Raw genomic sequence first — 6,489 nt, forward strand, 5'->3', positions numbered from 1 at the left:
GGACTGAACATTAACACAGACATCGATCGTAAAAGACATCCTATCTGTTTTTATTCTCTCCGTGCTTTGATCGATATGGAGAGAGGAAATATGCAAGCTCATGTGAAAGTATTTCCAAGTCATATGGAGCTGGTGAGGGCAATTTTGACCCACTCAGCTGTTTGCAGAATGACTGAAGTGGGTCTAATGAAGTTTCCTTTCTGTACCTTGAAAATGGGTGGAATGTCATTTGTTTCACTATGGAGTTTCATGGGGCTGTGCCCTTACATTAAATTATTACTAAGTAGATACTTAGCCTCACATTTGGATTATATTTGGCTCAGTTTATTTCTTATATGTGAAACTGCATCCCCACCCACTGAGACAGTGAAACTAGAGCTTTTCTGGGTGGCTCATGAGTGCCATTAGTTGGGTATCAAGCAATTAACTTGGAGCACACCTCAGGCTACACACTAAAGCTACAGTAATGCCATCTTCTCTCTGACACAAGACCATTAAACACAACATGGCAAGGTGGGGCCAGTACAGACCTGTGAGTCACTCCACTCACTGAGAATATCCCACTGATGAATCACAGGACTGATTGGACTGGAGCTGGAGTTTTCAAACACTCATCGAGCCAAATCAGATGCAAGGAGGTGCACCATCATCAGAAAATCAGGTCCTATGCGAAGGCTGCCGATTCTCCCAAGGTAAAAGCACAGCGGGAAGCAGGGACTTTATTCTGATGCCGAGGCCACTGAAGGAAGGAAAGCAGAGGCTTTTAGAAGCTGCTTGTTTTGCTGTGTCATGCCTTGAAGCTCCTCCGTCTGACAGCTGTCAAACAGCACATGCACGTCTGACCTGACCAATGTGTCCTGCTTTGCTTTGCAGGTTAAGACTTCATATGAGCCCCACAGGGGAGGAAAGAAGTGATATGGACACCCTATGTGCATCTCACACAGCAAATCCAAATAACATGTTTTAAGCTGGTGAAATCAGTTTGTGTTATTGCCTCTGCATGTAGAGCTACCTGTAGGTTAACCACTAAGAGCTTATGAAGTAGAGTAGACGTGATCTATTTTTCCCTTACATTTCATATGAAATTATGTTACCGTAATTTAGAGATAACAAGTTTAAAACTCTTTATGTTGCCAAAATTAAAGAGTTATTATTTTCAGTGCTTTTTAAAAAAAAATGAAACATTGTCACATCACCCAAGGATCTGTATCCGGTTGTTCAGTCTGACGTCACTAGCCGTGTCTGGGTCTAAACTCCGCTGCAGATCACTATGGCATTACTGGGAGTTGAAAAACTGTCTAAAGTCTTTCATCTTTAATAAAATGATCAGCGTTCTGCTCTACCATCCATCCACAATACGAGGTTAGTCATTCATATACTGCTGCATGGGCTGGGCTGTAGTTACATCCTAAGGTTTTAAAAACTGAGCTTATATAAATGATTAGCGGTAATAAAAGCCGAGGGAGGTCAACAGTGATCGCTGACTGTTTTAGGAGCTTTTTGAGATCAAATAGAAGAAAATACAAAACATTAAACATGTTAACAACACAAAAGCCATATTAAACGCAGACTACTTTAGACCCGGAAGTAGGATTCGTCGTGTCATCACTGAACAACTGGATTATTTTTGTACTGGAAAACACAGAGAGTTTGAAGTTCACTTTACAGGTCTTTATTTTTTTACACTGAGCACTTACAGGAGTTTGAGACTAGGGATGGGCTCACAGATCCATAATGAATCCTTATTCACTAAAAATAACAAGCAGTCCTCGTTAACTAACAAATAATATCTCTTGATGGTAAGTAATTTGCAATAAGTTTATCCCGTTCATCTGGATGTTGTATTTTCAGAAGTCAGTTGGATGAGTGAGGAAACATAGAATTCTTCCACTAACCGTGAAATGTCCAGATGAACAGCTGATCAACTTTCTGGGAACAAATGAAACAGTAGAGCAAATGTTATGTTTTTCACTCTTGTTGTCTGTGACATATAACTTTATAAAATTCATAATCAAATCATTTTTAAGTGATGACATGAATACAGATGTGACTGGTGGTTTTAGTGTCAATTATTCATTACATTTCATTGCTGGTAAACCTTTAACAATAATGTTTACACATTAAGTGATGCTTACTGAATCTGCAAAATAATTGAAGTTAACCCCCAAAAAAAAGAAAAAGAAGAAAAGAGTTAAAGGCCTTCCTTTAGTTACCTCTAAATTGAATTGGTGGATGGAACTCTGTGAGTACTGGGAACTCACTGTCATGTTCAAGAAGCAAGTCTGAGGTGATTTGAGCTCTGGGAGCCCGTGTGATTTTTAGCCTGAATTTTTGTTCTTTTATTCTGTTGCTTGGTCTGAAGTTAAACAAGTTATATGTATACATGTCTACAGCCCTAAATGTATTGAGTTGCTATCATGATTGGGTGATTAGATATTTGCACCAGTGTATGCAAAGTATTACATGTGCCAAGTCAAGATTTTAGACAGAATTACTCATGCAATTTATTTTCTTTATTTCTAGCATTTTCTGCATTAAGACACCACTAATCACATCAAATTAAATATGAAATAAGTTCAAAATAACAGTCAATAACAGTGGTGCAGGTTTACCTCAGATGGATGAGCACCCAACCATATGGTGCATGAATGACAGTGGACGGCCAGGATTCGAGTCCGACACTGAGGCCTTTGTAGTGGTTTTCCTTTCCTTCACTTTGTCCTGTAAATCACTTAAACTCTCAACTGCTCTTCCTGATTCCATTTAGGTAGGTTCATGTAGGTCAAGTCATCTGATGCAGCATTGAGTCACTCTGTTTCTTGGTCAAACAAGCCTTACAGAAGCTTGAAGGTGTGCTTTGTCTCAAGGTCCTACTGAAAAAACAATGATGATGATGTGTTATCGCAGACAGCTGTGGTAGGCATGCTGATTAAGTGTTGCCTTAAATTCGGATTAAAATAACATCAGTAGCACCAGTACTACAGAGTAGGACCCACACATTCAGATACCATCATCTGTTCACCTTCTCTGTGTCTCACAAAGACATGCCAGCTGGAGCTATAAAATCTCACAGACTAATCACATCAAAATCCGGATTTCCACTGGTCTAATTTCCTTTTCTTATGTTTCTTGGTACGAGCAGTTCTCTTCGTCTTATCAGTCGCCCTCGGTGAGTGTTTCTTTCCAGTATTCCACCATGAAGGCCTGATTCACACACTGTTCTCCTCAAACACTTGATGCTGAGATGCCACTTGAACTTTGGGAAGCACTGATATGGTCTTTAATCTAAGGTGTTGTTAGCTCTTGAACCAAGAACTCTTGTTCTGTCCTTGACTAACCCTCACAAATGCCACTTTTGTTACAGTGTTTGATAATTTTTGCACTTGCACAGACCATACTACAGATTCCACCAGTTTGCTTTCTGAACCTGTTAAATGAAAAGTTGACAATCTCATAAACTGTTTAATATGAGATGGCATGTGCAAAGCTGTCATTAAGATAAACAATATCTATTTCTTTAACAAATAATTCCACATGTTATTTTAAAGTGTTGGTGTTTTTTTTATTTTGCACTGTCAAAACCAGCAAAAATAAAGAACAAGCTGTTGACTTCTACCATATTTACTGACTACAGAATCACACACTCACTAGCAAGGCTGCTGTCAAAGGGTAGCCCAGGTGTCCAAGAAGCCTAAAATTGCAGTTTGTCTAGTTGTCACTGGAGGCTGAATAATTTCTCCTTTCACAATAACTTTACAGAGTGATTAAAAAAACAAACCTGTTGACTGACATGTGTGCTGACATATGCATAAGGAGATAGCTTTCTGCTAATCCTCACTTCAACCATTCTGGTAATAATGTGTGTCTGAGTCGTACACACCATCCAAGAATTCTGAGCTTCAGTTCTGGTGAGTTTAGACAATAGCTGCTAGTTCGTAAGTATTAAGGTTTCTCACGTGATGCCATGTGGACATTGCTCTAGAATTGTCTGCCATATTGGGGTGGCTGCTACAGCAGGAGGTAGAGCAGGTCACCTACTGATCGGAAGGTTAGTGGTTTGATCCCTGGCTCCTCCAGTCTGCATCCTTGGATGCAGTCTATGCTTCAGATGTTAACCCCAAGTTGCTCTCTGATGCATCCATCCAGAGTATGAATGTAGTTAGGAAGTTTAGAAGTTTTTTGAGTACTCTTGAAGAGTAAAAAAGTACTATATAAGAATCAGTCTGTTTTACCATATTGGATGTGATACAACCACCAGTTGCCAAGGGAAAATAGGTATTCCCCCCACTTGTTGGCAATGGTTTCAGGATGTTGCTGGTTAAACTATTGCTGAATGAAACTAGTTGCAAAGACGGTGCTGCTCCAAAAACCTCCTTGTGATTGCTTTCGTTTCCTGTAATTTTTCATGTTTGTCTGAGAATATTCACTAACTACTAGGCCAGTGGTAGTAAAACCTGAAAAAGTGTGAAATAGAAAAAGGTTTCCAGTCTGTCCTTCAAAGTAAAAGTAATGCATTTTGAAACATTTTTGTCGGCTTGAGTTTTATTTTGAAGGCAGGTGTCCCCATTTCTGATTTGCGTTACACTTTTCACAGTTTCGCTGCAGTTGAGTAATTGGATAGTGTGTGTAGAGAAGTATGACTGCACAATCCAGTATCACGCCAAAACATGTAACAGACACACCAGCCCATCGTTTCCATTTCACGCTTTGCTTCTCAAAAACCTGAAATGCACACGCACAGAGAAGTTTCAGTAAGTTGCAGTACCAGCAGAGCGAGATGTGTTATTTCAAGCCAACATAAAAATAATCAGAAGAAAGGGTTGAAACAGACATTATTAACGCATTTACATGTATATGCATATTAGCCACCTAGCTTAATTGTTCCTGGGGATTAAGGACCTTAACGGTGCGGTGTGAATGCACCGCAGACGCAACCAAAAAGCGGCAGATGCCCCTAGCTGGTCGCTCGCACATTCGCAGCTTGAAGCGCGTCCAAAGCGAACTGGTCGCGCTTCAAACGGCAATTTTCACGTGCATGAAGCGGAAATGTGGGAGGAAGTAGTGCCAGACGCAGTAGTGGTTTTTGATACGGGCGACACGGGCAGTTATCCAGGGTGGCATCGTGGTGGGGGGGCGACATCACGGGGATTGGCAAAAAAACCCCAAAACAAAAACATTTGCTCATACTCATGCTGCCCCAACATCATGCCAGCGCATGGGAATGGCATATGCACCGATCCTCGATAATATATGCAGATCACTCAATTATAAATATCAAGGATTAACAGAGGTGATTATGAATAAATATCAAGAAAATTGACGAGAATATTCCAGAGTAGAAAAGAGCGTGTGTAAAAAGGGTGTAACTATTGCAGTGTTTACAGTGTATTAGATGGAGGAGTTGTACAGGTAGATGGCCACGGACAGGAATGATTCAGGGGAGAAGGAGGAGAAAAATAAGAACACCCCCAGTCGCGCTTCATCGCGCTCCTCCATTGACTAGAACCTTACTTCCTAAAGTTTTTGCTTTTTATCTCCTCCTGGTGGTAATGAAATTTCTGCATACAGTAATGCAGTGGTTCCCAAACTTTTTTTGCTGGGCCCCCCTTTGTTTTACAAGAAAAATATCCCCCCCTGTGACTTGAAGAGCCCAGTAACCAGACCGAAAAGCAGCGCACATTTCAGTGCTTTATTTCGGTGCTTTTTTTCCTGAGATGTCATACACTTTAGATTCTAGCCAATCATTTTACCTTTCCAAGGATAGTATGCGGGCCAAGGTACGTACTTTCTTTTAGAACAGAGCTACAGATTAAAAATGCCCAAGGCGAAGCGGTCAAAAGTCTGGCTGTACTTCACAGCAAAATATGCAAACTCAGCAGCCTGCAACAAGTGCTTTAAGCTGATACTATGCAAAGGAGGTAACACCTCAAATCTGATGAAACAGCTGGTGATGTATAGCATTTTGTTAAAAGCCGAGAAATGCGCCGTATTTGATAGCTTGCTGCGAGACCTCACAGGCACATCTACGGCGGGTGTGGTGCCTGTTAGCAACATCCCCCAAGAACCCGAAGAATAGAGTGCTGGCCCCTAGCCCTGCCAGTGTAGCAGAAATGATGACGGACGATGATGGCAGCAGCAGCCGTTCTTCTCTGCGTGAGTAGCTTAATGTTGTTCGTGTGTAATTCACGTTGAGTAGGCTAACCACGTTATTACATTAATGCATGTAAGGTGAACTAGCAAACACCGTCGTAGTTACATGCAGCTGTCTTCTTGTTTGATGGCAGATGCTCCCTTCACCCTGGCCAAAAAGGCTAAAATGACCAAAGAAAAAGTGGAAAACAGCTAAACATGAGAGGTTTTTGGACAAAGTTTGTGTTTTTTCCATTGATTAAGCACTGCTTCCTGCCAAGAGTGATATCATAAATCCCCTATAGCTGCTTTTTACAAAAAAACAGCTGAACATGAGAGGTTTTTGGACAAAGTTTGTGT

Source organism: Aulonocara stuartgranti, assembly GCF_965226115.1.
Source record: "Aulonocara stuartgranti genome assembly, chromosome: 11".
NCBI lineage: Eukaryota > Metazoa > Chordata > Actinopteri > Cichliformes > Cichlidae > Aulonocara > Aulonocara stuartgranti.